This window comes from Protopterus annectens, chromosome 11.part0, assembly GCF_019279795.1.
Source record: "Protopterus annectens isolate FY-2018-M chromosome 11.part0, PAN1.0, whole genome shotgun sequence".
Taxonomy (NCBI): Eukaryota; Metazoa; Chordata; order Ceratodontiformes; family Protopteridae; genus Protopterus; species Protopterus annectens.
The window spans coordinates 647,097,457-647,114,665 of record NC_056745.1 but is presented as its reverse complement, the minus strand read 5'-3'; the positions used below and the strand labels follow the sequence as shown (position 1 = coordinate 647,114,665).

The 17,209-nt window shown below is 42.0% G+C and overlaps 1 protein-coding gene across 1 annotated transcript in view; it reads right to left on the bottom strand.

The window, feature by feature from the left end:
* ATXN10 (ataxin 10) overlaps nucleotides 1-17,209 on the bottom strand; it is a 1,253,568-nt gene that overhangs the window by 1,142,385 nt on the left and 93,974 nt on the right. The gene's annotated exons all lie outside the window — the stretch shown is intronic.

Sequence of the window (17,209 nt, the reverse complement as noted above, 5' to 3'; positions counted from 1 at the left end):
GGAAAAAGAAACCTGGTCAGAGGAAGCATAATCCTCCTCTTGTCTTTTATCTGGAGGGGGATGGGAACCCCTGATTAGGGTAATCAAATCTTCATCCATCTTAAGCATCTGTTTCTTAGGCATGGGGCCTTGAACTGGAGATTGATGTACAGTCTTTTTTGGTTTTAATGGAGTTTTAAGCTTAGCATAAGATTTAATGGTGAGTGTAGTCGGTCTGAAGACACCTGCAAGCGAAGGTGTTTCTACTGCACCAGGATCTCCTTCTGCTCTGGTGTCGGAAGGGCCTAATGAAGATGGCTGTGACGGCCTAGTACACTTCGCTTGAGAATCGGAAGCTGTCTGGGATTCCAATTCTGCGGTCATCAGGGGCTGCGTAGGTGCCTCACTGAAAACCGGAGAACCGGCGACAGGCCCAGCAGAGGCCTCGGAGTCTGGCTTGTTCCTAGGCTGCCTGTCCTTATCCTTGCGTTTTTTATGCATGCCGGTCGTCGGCTGCTCCGACGGCATGATATAATTAAATTTCCTACCAAAGTAATGTGGTGTGAAGTCAAAACGGCGTTTGATAGTTCGTTTATTAAACCTAGCACAAAACCGACAACCTGTGACGTCGTGGTCTGGGCCTAGGCAAGGAATACAGTAAGAATGGAAGTCCTTATGAGGTATTTGCTTCCCACAAGAAATGCAATTGTTAACTTTTTCTGACATCGGACTGAGGCAAGAAAAGGTTCCCCAACAGGGTACTTAGCTTTATTGAAGACTTCAGACTGAAATTCGATTCGAAAATCTCAGGTGTCGGCCGACCGGCACTTGCGAACTGCTTCTGCTTCGGGCACCGCGCAGCAAGAAAGACTGAAGAAAATGGAGTTGGATGCCTCTTATATACCCCTGGCGCACTGACATCAGGGAAGAAGTGACAGCAACAGACACCGGACCAAGACTTTGGAACTCGGGCCGACTGCGGGACGGCCTGACGGCAGGATAAACCCAAATGTGATGACTGCAGCAGGGTAACACGATGAACATCAGAGTCTGAAGTGACAACATCTGAAAGGAGGGCACCTTCAGAAAAGTGCATAGATGAGAGAGTTTAGAATTGGTCTCCAAATACCCTCTTTTCTGGGCACTAGACACATTCTTGTGCAAAACCCCTTCCCTGTTAGGGACGCAGGTACCTCTAGAATAGTATCCTGAGTCAAATGGTCTCGAAGAACCTCTGGAGGGGAAAAAAGGAACTTGTCCCCAAGGAGGGTGAGGAATGTCCATAAAAGGGGGACGGGATTTCCATACCATGAAGGACCCCTGGCAAATAATGGACAGAACCAAAGAATCCTGAGTAATCTGAAGTCAAACAGGAAGGCAAAAAGAAAGAGGAATGTTTCTGGGAAGAGAAGGATAGTCATACAGCATCTGGTTTATCAGGAAAGGAAGACTTCTGAATTCCTGAAGTCTGAGTGGCCTCAGCAGAAGGAGCCCACTTGCCACTCTTTCTGCTCTTAGTAGGAGGGTGAGGCTGCCTGCAAACAAAGATTGACTTATTGGGGTAGTTTCTCTAAGATTTAAGCACATGAGAAACAAACACATGTTTAAGCTCCTGTAAGGCCTTCCCCTTATCCTGAAGGGACTTAAACCAGCAGCTGCTTCCTCAAACAAATGTTTATTATCAAGAAAAGCATCTATCAACTTAGCCTTAATATCATCAGGTAAAGGTTGAAGCCTAAGCCAAGAATACACCCTCATCACTGAACCAAAAGTAGCGGCCCTAGAAGGGGCATCCTGCTGCATCAGAACTACATTTGGTAGAATGACAAACCACTTGAGAGGAAGTCCCTAGCAAGGAAAGAGCAGACATTTTACCCTCAACAGTCTGGAAGATCATAAATAAGCTGACAAGTCTGAGAAAGGAGAGCAAACATATACCTGGATATGTGGGTCTAATAATTAATAGTCCGAAAGGCCAAAGTAGATGAGGTATAAACTTTCTTACCTAGTCTTTCTATAGTTCCACTGTTTTTAACAGAAGGCAGTAACGTGGGTGAAGGAAGTAATTGAGGGGGCTTGTCAGAAGCTAACAGACACCACTGAGGGGTTAGCAGCAGGACATTTATACAAAATGTTACAATCCTCATGCACCCTATAAAACTTATCAGGCTTCTTAGGAGCAGGAGGCAGAGAATCAGAACCTTTAGATGCATTGGAAAAAGCAGCCAAGGAAGAACAGCAGAAGGTTTCAGAGATTCCATCTGCAACAACTCATAGTACCTCTTATGAATGTCAGAGACTGGTGCATAATCCCATTTAAAAAAAAATTCCATCATCCTAGACAGTGCGTCCCAAAAGGAAATTAATTCAAAAGGAGTATCGGGACTATTAGATTCCTCCTAGTCCGACCCATAGTCCAATGGAGAAGGAACTGGAATAGAGTAAGCCAGAGATTCCTCATCAGAATCTGACTCTTCCTCAAAGAATCCTGTTTCCTGGGCCTTTTAAGGGGAGTAGAAGAGCAAGGGGGGAGTAGGAACAGAAACCCTGAGAAGGTTTTAGTGCCATCAAAGCATTAAACAACCCCTGAGTAAAGGACCTGCCACTCACGCTGTGGATCCCTAGGAGCAGGAGAAACATGTTTAGTTTTTGTTTCTTCTTTAAAGAAACGTCCGCTCTATAAAACTCAGAAGACTCTGATCCAAGATGGCATTCAATAACATTAGTAGGAACTTCTTCCTTAACTAGAGTCTGTGGAACACCTCTAGGCCCCTTGGAAATAATCAACTGCGTTTCCCCCTGAACGTCCAAAACGGACGCCTGCAAATCCTCTTCGAATGTGCTGCAAAGCTGGATTTATGCCAGCCTCCAGCCATGTCACGGCAGAGAAATTAAACAAAGCTGGGCAAGCCTCCGGGTTCTCCCTGACCTTGGAAGAAACACCTGGCAGAGGCTGGACAGAGGAAGATTCAAGTCTTAGTTTATTCACCTTCTTCCCTAATGGCTAACCCTTGGGGTGGGAAGTTCCCTCTACTGTGTCCTTTGTGAGAAGTTTAAGGTGCTAGTTCTCTAGATACAAAGCCAGGGAAGAAAGTCTAGTACGCAGGGTCTTTGGTACAAAAGCCTGACAAATAAAACAGGTTTCATGGTCGTGAGATGCTCCTAGCACAATAAGCACTTATCATAGTGGTCTTTACGGGGAATTTTTCTCCCGCACTGGCATTTACCCTTCCTGGATGACATTAACCCCTAGAAGCAACAAAAATGCCAAGAAAAAATTCCAATGGGACACTTAACTGCAATGGCTCAGTATCAGTAAACCAGGCATAGGCATTCGAACCACAGGTAAGGATTTAAGCATTCAGACCAGTGGCAAAGAAGTTTTGAGGATGGTACATTCTACATCACCTTTATACTCTACACTACAGCAAGAGTATACGTGCAATGTTCAGCATACCTTAAAGCAACAGCAGGCTTTGGTATACAGGCCGGACTTCAGGCTGGGAATGTCATAGGTTAAGGATATTGCCACAGTGAATGGAAGGACATCTCCAATGCCATTACCACTTAAATAAAGAATAATAAAAAAAAAATTTTATATATATATATATATATATAACCAATATACAACAGAACCCAACTACAAATACTGCAGATATACATAATGAGGAACATAATCAAGGACACATTTTTTTTCATATTCATAATACCTTGCATCTTACAGTTAGCGGAAGTAAATGCAATCTTTAGCTCTCTACATTACAAACTGTTTTGCCAGTGATTAGATTTAAGATGAAATAACTATCTTCTAATATGTTGCTACTTTTATCACAAATGTCACTAAGCATATGAAGCTAATCTTTCCCTAGCCACAAACAGATTAAACTGGCAAACTGGTTTCAACAGAAGTAAAGGCAATCAGTTTCTCTCTCTCTTTTTCCCAATAAAGACTACCAACATTTTCCCACCTAGATTCAGAGTTTAAGACACAGTGGATTGCAGCCACAGAGCTTAATATACTACAGAAAGACTGTGGCAGCAGGAACTTGCATTACTAATTCCCTCAAAACAAATAATCTCATTTAATATTATGTGGAAGATGAAGTTATTTATACACTGGGTTCCTTGGTGACACTAAAGGAAATCAGAAGCTCTCTCTGCTACTAAACTCCTAATCATTCTTCCATAGTACCGGAAACTGCTTCAGAAAACTCTAACAAATGTTTCAAGTGGCAATGACAGCAACCCTCTATAACCTTGCTGTGTAACACTTACACAATGCCAGGTGGCAACTGAGGCTAAATCTAACTTTTTATTCAGTACCTTTGCTTGAAGTACAAGCAATCAACCTTGTTCTATCCTTATAAACTCCTGCTAAGTACCAAAAGACTCTCGAGTACCTCTGGGCATCTCAAAAAGCCTTCACTCTGAGACCTCCTACTCATTCTCACAAAACCCCAAGTGATAGCTGGAGCTATTACTTCACTAAATGCAAGTGCAACCATTCTCTTTTTTCCTAATAACCTATGTTTTTTACTGTTGCGGCAGTATGTGAAATTTACACTCTCCTACAATAAACTTGAGCTTTACTCTTATTCTCAGATGGCAAACAACACTAACATTGTACTGAATGTCCATGACAGCAGCACAAGCAGTTTTTACAAATTTCTTCAACATCTTAAAGTGCACAGTGAGTCTTGGCTCTCTAATGATTGCCTTTAATGACAGGAAAAGCAATAAGCAATATTCTATCCTTATATGTTCCTGCCAAATTATTTCTCTTTTTTTCGGAGACAGATTAGTAAAATACTGAAATGAATGCCTACAGAGCCACTAAAGGCATTTACTGAACCTCTATCAGAAAAAAAATCTTGTAAAATTCACTAAAATGTTGGTTTAAATCTTGCTCTATCCATCCTCCAAGTGCCTTTACAGGCAGCAAAGGCTTCAACCACTTCGCCTCCAAATAAATCGTTAATACCTTTATTAAATTTTCAAGTTTCAAATAATGACATATATACACACACAAAACTAAAACATTTCATTAATTTCGTTCATTATACAAATGTTTTCTTTTAACAGTTATCATTCACTTCATTACGTATACTGCTTAATTCCTGCCTTCCCTTTACCCTCACTCTTTCTCCTGAACAATATTACTGCACGTACTGCGCCAACAAACTGCATTTATTTATATGAAAATTTATCCTTCCATTCTATAAAGATCATTAGAAATGAATTGCCCCAGAAGAACTAACCATAACAGTAAATGCCCTACTTATCATTGTTGCAGTATTCCTTACTATAGGGCTATCCTGCCAAAGGTAGATGTACATTTGCCCAGCATACAAAAGTTTGGGCCCTTCCATGTGTCATAAATCAGATGCATGCCCTACTTTTGAAGCATAAGGTACATAAATGAATTGCCCCAAAAACAGTAGCAGCAGATGAGGGATAAAAGGAAAGGAACACAGTACAAGGACGTCCATAATAAAAAGAAGTCTCCTCAGCGGTCAGAAGAAAAAGAAAACCCAGAGGGAAGGAATTACAAAGAGATAGAATACTGAAACAGTGAAAAGGAGGACTTCTACTGTTATACTAAGTTTTCACACAACTGTACTATGTCACTCCTAAAATCACTGCTGCAGTACTCCTTACTACAAAGAGAGAACTAAAGCTAGTGTGAAGAAAGGGAAGTGGAGAAAGAAGTGAGGAACCCAACAAAAAAAAAAAATAAGAGGATGGACCTACCAAGACCGACTCTGGCCCTTGAAAACATATCCACCTTATAGTTCTTAGTAAAAGTATACAGAGAAAATCAAGTAGCAGCTTCTGAAATGGATCTAGCATAGACACCCTTAAAAATGCTTCAAAAGAGGCAACAATCACAGAAGAATGAGCACAAACAGAAACAGGAAACCATGAAAAAGAACAAAAGGAAATAGCTTTATAAATTCATGAAGAAATTGTTTAGAAACAGCCAAACCCAACTTCTTGTCCTGAAACAAAAAATTGTTCAGATTTCCCAATATCGTTAGTCTTATCTAAATAACATCTGAGCTGCCAATTCAAAGCAAAAGAATGGTGAATCCTCTCACTCCTACTTTATGGAGAAGGATGATGGATGGCCTGGTTCAAAGATGCATCATTGGCAACTTTAAGCATAAAAGTACTATTGGTTCTACGAGACATACTGTGAAAAGAAGAAAAGGAGGCATGGTCGTAAGAGCATGAAGTTCAGAAATTCTTCTTGCAGAAGTCAGAGCCACAAGGCAGATTATCAGGTACACAGTTTCAAAACAGAAGCAGCTGCTGGTTCAAAATGTGGTTGTGTCAACTTTTCAAGAACATAGCTCAGGTCCCAAGGAGGAGGAATGGGTTTTCTTAAAGGCCTAATATGTAGAATGACTTTTAGAAACTGTCTTGACTTCATATCTAGAAGAAAGTGGTGGATCCAGAGGCAGACATACACAAATTGCAGACAACTGAGCTTTAAACAAAGAGCATGCCAGACCAGACTTGAGAAACTCACACAAATAGGAAAGAACAGTAGGGATACCCACCAAAAGATGGCCCTGTTCATTGTTGACACACCAAAAAAAAAAAAACCTTTTTCCACTTTAGCAACACAGGATTTTCTAGTAGTGGGTTTTCTTTCCTCCTGCAAAAACATCCTCAGAAAAATGATGGTGAAGAGGAATCAAAACCCTCCTCAGAAAAATGATGCTGAAGAGGAATCAAAACCCTATCACCCAAAGTGTAAATTGAAGGGCAAGACGGTGAGGGGAATTTAGACAGGCCTTTTCCTGTGTGAACAGATCCAGCCTGTGAGGTAACTTGTAATGATTAATCCTAGCCAGGTGAAAAAAGGAAACCAATGCTGTCTGGCCCAAAAGGGAGTAATCAGCAAGATTTTAGGCCTGTCCAACATGATCTTGTGTAGGACCTTTGGCAACAGAGGAAGAAGGGGAAGTGCATACAGGAACACCTTTCTCCAGAAAAAGGCATGGCATCCAACTTCCAAACCAGATGACTTGGAACTCTGGAACAGAACTTGGGGAGTTGTCTGTTCTGATGGGAGGTAAAAAGACCCACTTAAGGAGTACCATAACAATGAACAACTTCCAGGAAAACCTTTCTATGTAGCATCCATTTAGGAGGATCTGCCCTGGATCTGCTCAGTCGCCACATTATTTTCTGAAGGAACAGACTGTCTGAAGAATCAACTGATGGCATATGGCAATGTCCCATGCTATGAGGACAGGTCTGCAAAAGTGGTAAGACTTGATTCCCTTGTGTTTATGTATGACATAATAGTGCTGCTGTCTGTAAAGATACTGAGTTTGTTTTTTTTTTTGGGTTTTTTTTTTTTTTTACAGATTATATCGCCCCTCAAACATTAATACTTCCACTACTCTCTTAGTACCAGCAGCCACTGCTAAATACCCTCAGTTATCTGATATCAGCCCAGTACCCATTTCCACCATTTAAAAACTCCTACATAAGCTAAAACCAACTACACCAGCTGCTGACCAGCTCCCCCAAGACTACTTAGAAATGGTTGCAGATGTGATTACTTTTCCAGTCTCTATATTCCTTGCTGACTGTAACTGATTTTGCTATATTTTATTGCACTTTGGAGCCTCTCTCCATCCTACTTTTGCATAAATGCTGTCTATACCTAAAAATCAGTAATTTTGTTACCATTCATTTAATTTATTTGTAACCTGATAGTAGTCCTCCTTGTTGATTGTAAGTGAATTTTCTCCCTGGGTCTCTGCTGAAAATGAGCCAAAAGCTCAGTCAGACTAACCCAGTTAACAAATGTAAAATAAATAAATAAATATTGATAAACAGATCTAGATTTGAATAATACAGTCCTCCTATCTGGAAAAATCCATTATTATACCTTTACACAAAGGTGACATATCTACAGAGTTTAATAACTACAAGCCCATTGCAATCTTCTCCTCCCTATCAAAAATACTTGAACATATATTCATTCAGAGCTTCTACGTCACCTAAAATCAAATAATCTGCTCTCGGAAACACAGCATGGTTTCAGATTTCACCAAAGCACAACCACTGCCCTCTAACTTCACCAACATTATAAACCAGCACAGGAATAGTAGTAACCTAGTGCCAACTGTGTTCCCAGACTTATCCAAAGCTTCTATATTGTATCACACCAGTATTTATAAACAAGCTTCACACTGTACAACACGCAAATAACTCAGTAATGTGCACAGCCCCCACGATATCCAGACTACAAGAAATAAACCAAATTTCTCATTCTTCAATCAAAACCTGGCTCAAAAATTCAAACCTACTCATTAATCCCAATAAAACAAAACTGTTGCTCTTCACCCCAAAATATTATCGCCATAAAAAATGTACTTATCATAATGTTCCATGCTTGTTGTCCAACTCCACCTGTATTCTCACTTGTGGGTCAGATCTGATCCATCAGATCTGTCTTGGCCTTTTTCAAAAGCTCAAGGCCTTCAGCAAAGCTTGTGGGTGGGCATTCTAACTTACCTATAATGCAGTTCCCTACATCCCTCGGATCATGTTTTCCCATGATAAAACAAACCTTAGTGGAATTAAAGGTAAAACGATTTATATCAAAAAAGGAACAAATGGTTTCTGAGGCTATAGAGTCCAAAGATATCCAATTACTACTACCCAGTCTCCCAGGAGTATAGGCAAGGGGTAGGTGGGTGGGTTGTGAGAATAAAGACGGAGATGGACAACCCACATGGAACGAGATGGTAAGTGCATAACTTCCAGGAAATGTAGGAATCCAAAAAACACAGTTTAATTAGCGCTTTCGGAAGAAGTAGTATCCTTCCTTCTTCAGACAAACCTGTAACTAGTACAACATTCCTTAAATAAACTTTTAGATCATATGTTCAATTAACTCATTAAATAATTAATTAATTGATATAATTCATTCCTTATTCTCATTACTTTAAAATATCAAAATAACACAAACATATAATCTAAAGTGTTACAACAAATCTAAAATACAAGATATGTAAAATAGATATTATAAACCTAATAATGCATGACTGATGTCCACATTATGTTAAAATGTGTAGTTTGACCCGCAGGATTTCTTATATTTAATCTTATATTTAATCTGCATCCCAAGCCAAAAACCAGGACTGTGTCAATGGAAAATAATATTTGTTTATATATTTTTGTGTGGTGTTATATTAAACTAAACCTTAACTATGGGCCAGATTCAGGAAGCCTCCGTGTAAGAGTTATAACTCTTACACGGAGGCTGCAGTTAAACTGTGTGATGTCAGCATGTCATGCATATGCATGAGGTGCATGAGGCATGCTGAATCACACTAGTAACTCTTACATGGTCCGTGTAAGAGAGTAGGGGGCGTGTCTGTAGGCTAAGCCCTGCAAGCGGACACGCCCCCGGAAGACTAGAATGGCTGAAAGTAAACAGCCACGAGAAAGGCCATGGAAATGTGAATAAACACACTACACAACACATGCCCTGACTGACCATCAGTGTATAAAGTGAAGAGATGTCATAAAATTAAATTAAAACCTTTTTTTTTTTTGTTAAACCCCGTAAATGTTTGCTACTGTGTGCGCCAGATGCTTGGGTGTGCTACTAGCGCAATCACAGTTAGCAGTCAGTGGAAAAGGATATAAGAACTAAATATGCAAAGTAAGCCAAGAAGTAATAGCTTAGTGGTAGAGTTGCCGGCCTAAGAGTAGGCAGGCAGGGTTCGAGCCCCCACAACAACCTTTTTTTTTTTTGTAAATAAACACTAAAAAGCCCCCTGACAGTATTGTACAAATGTAAATGTGTTCCCTTTTGTAAAATGGAATGAAATGGAGCATATATTCTGAAGTAACACAATAATAAAAATAGTCAGAAATGTACCGATAGCTAAGCTGCTGTGAGACGGAGTGCCCGTAGCTGAGTAGTGTTTAAAAAGCTGCAAATTGCGTGCCTGTTGCTGGGCACCGGTTTAACAGGCTGAAACTGTATGCAACTAGCTGTGCTCAGCTGAACATGTGTGTCACTAGCCAATTAAGGTTTATCCCAGCGCACACCGTTTGCCACGCCTCCCACAAGCTAACTGCCAGTGCGCATCGTTACCTCCGCGCAAACGGCGCAGACCTGGTTTTAAGTGCTTAAAAGTGCTTTTGGCATGTTTGATTGACAGGTCCTCAACTCATTTCTGTCAGGAAAATCAAAAGTCAGTTGCCAGAGTCGAACCCAGGATACCATGCACTAGAGACAAGGTACTACACCACTAAGCCATGACAGCAATACCATGAAATGCAGAAATAGCATATATATGGGATAAAATCCAGAATGGAGCATGAGAAAGCATTTTCAGTGAAGTAGATACAATTCCAAAATGGCCAATCAGAGAAATGTGCGGGAAAAGCGGCATATATAAGCCCCATAGGGCAGAGCAGAAACAGCAGAAACGATTGTAGAACAGAGCTGCAGTCAGAATGAGTGGAGTAGGTGAGGGACGTTGCTTTCGAGCACAGCGTTGGGGCGTTGAGGAGTCCAGATACATGGTCTGGCTCCTTGTCCATCATCACGAGGCCCAACTCATGCAGGGCCAGGTCTCATGGGGAGCATATAGGGCAGAGGCATGGGACCAGTTGGCTCGTGATCTGACCAGTGCTACTGGCATTCCACGCACTGGTGAGCAGGTCCGTCACCACCATGTGGACCTGAAGCGACGCAAGCAAGACCAGTTGACCGAATGGATCCAGGAGGCACGGGATATGCCCAACGCCCCACTACTGAGTAAGTTACATTTTACTTATGTATGTAAGGATTTCAACTAGCTGATACCATGGAGATGTGTAGTCCAATATCACTTCTTTCGTATTACAGCTGCAGGTGTCCACTCTATGAACCGTGAGATGCATGCCCGTAGGCTGGTGCGGATGCGCCACCATGCAGGTTAGTAACCCCACCCAGTACTTGTAAATAAATATTATACTGTAGCATGTATCAGAACACTGCAGTGTATTGATTAAAAGTAATATAATGTGCAAGCAAGATTTGAAAGTCTGCAGGTATGGCTGCAACAAGTTCATCAGTATGCAAGTGTAACTGGAAATATAATTGATAGAATTAAACAGTGCTGTAATACAGATGTCCCACCATTAATTAAATATAGTGTAACCTGCAGTAGTCTCAAGAGTACAGCTTCAGAATCTGAGGTAGTCACATGTGAGATATATCCCCTGTTGAAATGCTGAATCATGACAGAAGTGAGGCTGTTGGAAAGTGTTTGAATCACCACTAGTCTAACATGAACAAAGCCTAGAAGTAGCAACCTGAACTGTGAAGTTGCAGGATGTGTGAGAGTGACAGAAAGGGTCATGTATGAATAAATAAAGTAGTAATAACCCCTGAATATATTAGCCCCAGTGTGTTTCTACAGAACTAAATGCATGTGGGAAGTACAACTTAATATCCCAAACTGATTTCAGTGTGTCAGAATCTGGAATGTCTAGGCCAAATGCTGTATATGGTGATCACAGTAAACAATTTGCAGATAGAATGAATGATTATCTGACAGACTAAACAGCCATAGTTGTCCCCTGTCCTGTCATCAAAGTGTAGCAGGATGATTGTCAGCTAGTCAGATTTGTACATGAAAAATGTATTTGCATTTGTATTTTGCCGTATTATACTATATTAGTTTTAGTTTTATTTGTATAGATAGTATTATTAGTGACTTCATATATTGTAGTGTATTAGTCTGATAGTGGAGCTTTTCTCCTCGGGTCTCTGCTGAAAATGGACATGTATCCAGCCAGACTAGCCCGGTTAACAAATGTAAAATAAAATAAAAATAAAATAAATAAATGTATCTGATCAAATTCAAAATAAGTAGGATAGTGATGTATTTGTAACAGGTGTAGCTTGACAGTCAAATAAAATTTATTTTGAAACATCAGCCTCAACTTAATTGTGTACCTATTACAAATGTAAATCAATGTGTAACATATGAATGTGTCATCACTTTCTATCTCCGCCCAACCCTATAATTCCATATAACAACACCCACTAAATAATGGTATGTGAACATTTCATTAATCATGGACATTTGTACGTTTCAAAAATATATGCATGTCTGTTCGTGCATGTGCCCTGTTCATACCTGCAAATCTGATGGCCTGTTGCCATTAATCAACCCTGCATGTTGTTTGACTGTGTATTTCTGTTCAAATAATGCATGTGATATTGATATGCCCCTTGTTCAATGGTGTTAATATCTGGGTGTTTGTTTGATGGGAATACCAATGCATGCTGTTACAACTAATCTGAATGGAATACAATGCCACTAACCCAAACTAACATAACTACTCACAAACCTAGAACGCTTGGGAAGGCAGGTCCCAGCGGACCCACCTCTCCCACCTCAGCTGGTGACTGCACCTGGCACTAGTGCCCAGGCCGGACCCCCCTCCGGTGGCCCTGTGCCACCTTCGGGTGGAAGCGCTGCAGAGGGGATGGGGCCCGTCCCCCCTCTGCAAGTGTGGCCGGAGGGGTTCGTCCACTCACCCTCCGCGGTGTCCGGTCTGTGGTGCGAAGGGAGATCCAAGACACTGTTCTTGGGCCCCTACGCCAGTTGAGGCTCGTGTGGCACAGCTAACGGCCCCGGCCGTTGCCCCGCCTACACAGCCTCCAGCACAGCCCCGTCCTGGGCTGTGAAGGAAAGTACAGTTTTGTACCTACCATAAATGTAGATGTTCGAGGATCCACATTGCTGCAGTCCTAACTATTGGGTAGTCCGCTGTCCCAGTCGGCCCGAATACCAAAGTATATGGCTGACGTCGGTCAAGGCGCATTAGTCTGACGTCAGGACGTCAGGGTACTAATGCGCATGACCGACGTCATATCCTCAGTCTTTTCTTGCCCCAGATGTCAGAAGACCCTAAAAAGACAAGGTCAAAACCAAAAACACCAAACACACCTGCACCAAAAATATGTACAATATATACAAAAATACAAGAGTATAACCTCACCCACACAACCACCCCTAAACACAGAGGGGAAGGAGGGAGGTAAATTGGACTGCAGCAATGTGGATCCTCGAACATCTACATTTATGGTAGGTACAAAACTGTACTATGTTCTTCATTCCACATTGCTGCAGTCCTAACTATTGGGTAGAATCCCAAAGCAGAGGTAAGGGAGGCTGGCAAATCATAAGGAAGCAGGAGCTGTCAACATGCCTTGCAAAATAGCTGTGGCAAAACCAGCCCTAGATTTAGAGTAGAGAGGAAGGTGGTAATGCTTAGAGAAAGTATGCACTGAACTCCAAGTAGCTGCCTCCAAAATATCCTTAGTTGCCACACCCCTTAGAAATGCTGTTGAAGTGGCAGTAGCCCTAGTGGAGTGAGGCCTAATCCCAGCTGGAATCTCCTTGCCATGATGGGAATAACAAAATGCAATGCAAAACCCAATCCACTTAGAAATAGTTTGTTTTGACACAGGCTTGCCCTGTGAACTCAAAGCAAAAGAAACAAACAACTGCTGAGACTGCCTAAAATCCTTAGTCCTGCTTAAATAATAACGCAACTGCCTGTGTACATCTAAAGTGTGCAAAATCTTTTCCCCCTTATTTTGGGGATCTGCATAAAAAGTAGGCAAATGAATAGTTTGGTTTAAAGCCATACTAGAAACCACCTTGGGCATAAAGGAAGGATTAGTACGTAATGATACTCTATCCTTATGGAAAATCAAAAAAGGCTCAACCGCCATAAGGGCCTGTAATTCAGAAACCCTTCTTGCAGAAGTAATGGCCAACAAAAAAGCAGTCTTCCATGACAAGTATTTCAATTCAGCAGTAGCCAGAGGCTCAAAAGGTTGTAGAGTAAGTTTCTCCAACACAAAGTTGAGATCCCAAGCAGGAGTAGGAGCTCTACGTGGGGGTCTTATATTCTTTGCCCCTCTAAGAAATTGCTTGAACAAAGGATGCGAAAACAATGGTGGGTCACAATCATAGTGAGCTGAAATTGCTGCAGCATGAATCTTAATGGAAGAGAAAGACAAACCTTTGTCCAATAACTCAGTAAGGTATTGAAGAGCCACACTCAAATTAGGCTCAGAAATCTCCAAATTCTTCGCTGCACACCAAAAGAAAAATCTCTTCCATTTTTCTGCGTACACTTTCCTAGTACTAGGTCTTCTGGCTTCCATAATCACATTTAAAACTTGTTGAGGAAGTTGAGACCTGCTGTGTTTCAAAACAGAATATGCCAGGCTGTTAGATGAAGAGAGTGAAGCTTGACATTGAGCAGGTGACCGTCCCTCTGAGACAACAGGTGTGGAATCAAGGGTAAAGGCCATGGAGGCTTCCTTACCAGACTCCTCAGTAGTGGGTACCAGTGTTGCCGAGGCCAATCTGGAGCTATTAAAATCATCCTTGGCTTGTCTTGTCTGACCTTTAGGAGCACCTTTGGGAGAAGAGGCAGAGGTGGAAAGGCATACACATGAAGATTTTTCCAACTGAAAGAAAGAGCATCCACTTTCCAAGCTGTGTGATGAAACCTCTTTGTGCAAAACTTTGGCAGCTGGTGGTTTAGTGGAGAAGCGAACAGATCTATGTCTGGAGTTCCCCAGGACACTGTCAATGTCTGAAATACATGAAGATCCAGTTTCCACTCGTGGGGATCCATGATTTGTCTGCTTAACACATCTGCTAAGGAGTTCTGTGCTCCCGGCAGAAACCTTGCCTGAAGAGTTAGTTGCAAGCTGAGCGCAGTCTCCCATAAAATCATTGCTTGCCTGCACAACGGGTAAGAATGTGTTCCCCCTTGTTTGTTGATGTACCACATGACAGTTGTGTTGTCTGTTAGAATCAACACCTGCCCTGGAAGAAGTAACTCCTTGAAAGCCATTAATGCAAACTGGACTGCTAACATCTCCTTCATGTTGATATGTAGATGCTGTAGTCTGGCAGGCCACTTGTCTTGTATCCACTTTCCATTTAGATGAGCTCCCCAGGCAATGTCTGAGGCATCTGTCATTAGAATCTGACACGCCTCTGGCCGGGTCACAGAGAGTCCCTTGTTTAGGTGACATTCCTGAGCCCACCACAAAAATTCCTGTTGAATGCAAGGTATTATTCGAATGACAGTGTCCAAATCCTGGCAGTGCTGTGTCCATACATTTTTGAGATACCATTGCAGCTTCCTCATATGCAGTTTGGCATTGGGAAGCACCAGAATACAAGATGCCATGAACCCTAAGGCTTGAAGGACTGTCCTTGCAGTCAGCCCGGACTGAAGACTTAGTTGATGGAAGTAAATGGAAAGATTCTTTTGTTTGTCCGGGGTTAAAAAGGCCATCTGGGCTGCTGTATTCAGTCTCACACCCAGAAAGCACATGTCTTGTGAGGGTACTAGACTGGACTTTATTTCGTTCACAGAATACCCTAGGCATCTTAGCACTGCTATCACATATTCCAAATGCTGTAAAGGTCTTCCTTTTCTTGAGCCAGAATCAGGCAGTCGTCCAAGTAAGGATAGATTTGAATTCCTTTTAGCCTGAAGTAAGCTATCACTGGAGCCAGAACCTTTGTGAATACTCTGGGCGCAGTAGATAAGCCAAAGGGCAATGCAGAGAACTGATAATGAGAATTTCCAGCTCAAACGCAGATACTTCCTGCAACTTAGTCTGATAGGCACATGAAGGTAAGCCTCCTTGAGATCTAAAGTTACCATCCAGTGATCTTTGCCCAGCAGAGGTAAAAGCTGTTGTAACGTCAACATTTTGAACTTGGGAATGTCCAGATAAGTGTTGAGGATAGACAAATCCAAAATTGGTCTCCACGTGTTCCCCTTCTTTGGTACTAGGAACAGGCGAGAATAAAATCCTAGGCCCCTTTCTGGTACAGGAACTGGCTGAATGGCCCCTATTTGGAGTAACAGAGAAATTTGCTTGTGAGCCTCTTTTCTTTGTAGAGGAGGAATGTCTGGCATGCCTTTGAAAGGGGGCAAGGTATGGAAATAAAACCTGTAACCGTGGTGAATGATATCCAAAACCCATCTGTCTTGGGTAATTAAATCCCAATTTTCTTTGAAAAGAGCCAGCCTTCCTCCCAAAGGTGCTGCCAGGCGAGAATGCACTGGCAGCTGAAAAGGTAGGTCATTGGGTCTGTTTACGAAAGGACTGACCCCTGCCTTCACCAGAAGTTTGAGCAGGTGAACTCCCTGTTCTAGGCCTAAAAGAACCTTGAGCTCTGCCCCTACCACGTCTAGACCTACCCCTAGACTGGGAATCATAAGCAGGATATGTCCATCCCTTAGCAGGCCAATTTCTACTAAACTCGGAGGCTGCACCTGCAAAAATCTTTAACAGTTTGCATAGACTTAGCCTTGTCCTCCATTTTCTTTAAAACTGCTTCCACAGGCGAACCAAACAACACATCAGACTGTAAAGGAGCATCCAAAATCCTTGTCTTAACATGCTCGGCTAAATTCTGATCCCTCAACCAGGCGTGCCTACGAAGAACAGAACCAGTGGCAGCCACCCTCGAGGAGGCCTGCACAGCATCAAAACCACATTGCAAGGAATGCTTACCCACCTGTTCAGACACATGAACTAAATCCTGCAACTCTTTACACTCAATACCTTCTGCCAGAGCATCCACCTTAGACTTCAATTGTGAAAGGAGATAATTTTGATATTTTAACATGTGAAACTGGCAATTCAACGCCCTCATGGCTAAAGTGGAAGAAGTATACACTTTCTTTCCCCATCTATCCAAAGCCCTTGCCTCTTTATCAGGAGGAACAGGATTTTTAACAACAGAAGCCTTAACACCTTTAGGCCCCTGAGAGACAGTTTCCGGGTCTGCCCTAGGACTCTTAAACAGATACTTATGAGCTTCAGGCACCCTATAGTACCTATCCGGTTTAACTGGGGCAGGAGGCAAAGAATCAGGGTTCAGGAAGCCTCTGCAAAAACATCTTCCACCACATTCAGAACAGGAGGTATAGCTAAAGGCCTATGCTGGGGTAAAAACAAAAATTCCCTAAGCCTCTTCCTGGAATCAGAGAAATCTTGACCTTCCCATTTAAAATGCTCCCTCATGGAATGCAGAGTCTCTGAAAATGAAAAATCCTCAGGAGGAGATGCTGAAGGAGTAGAATCATCCACATCAGAATCAGAATAAGGAGGATACTCCTGCAAGTCTTCAGTCGAAGACTC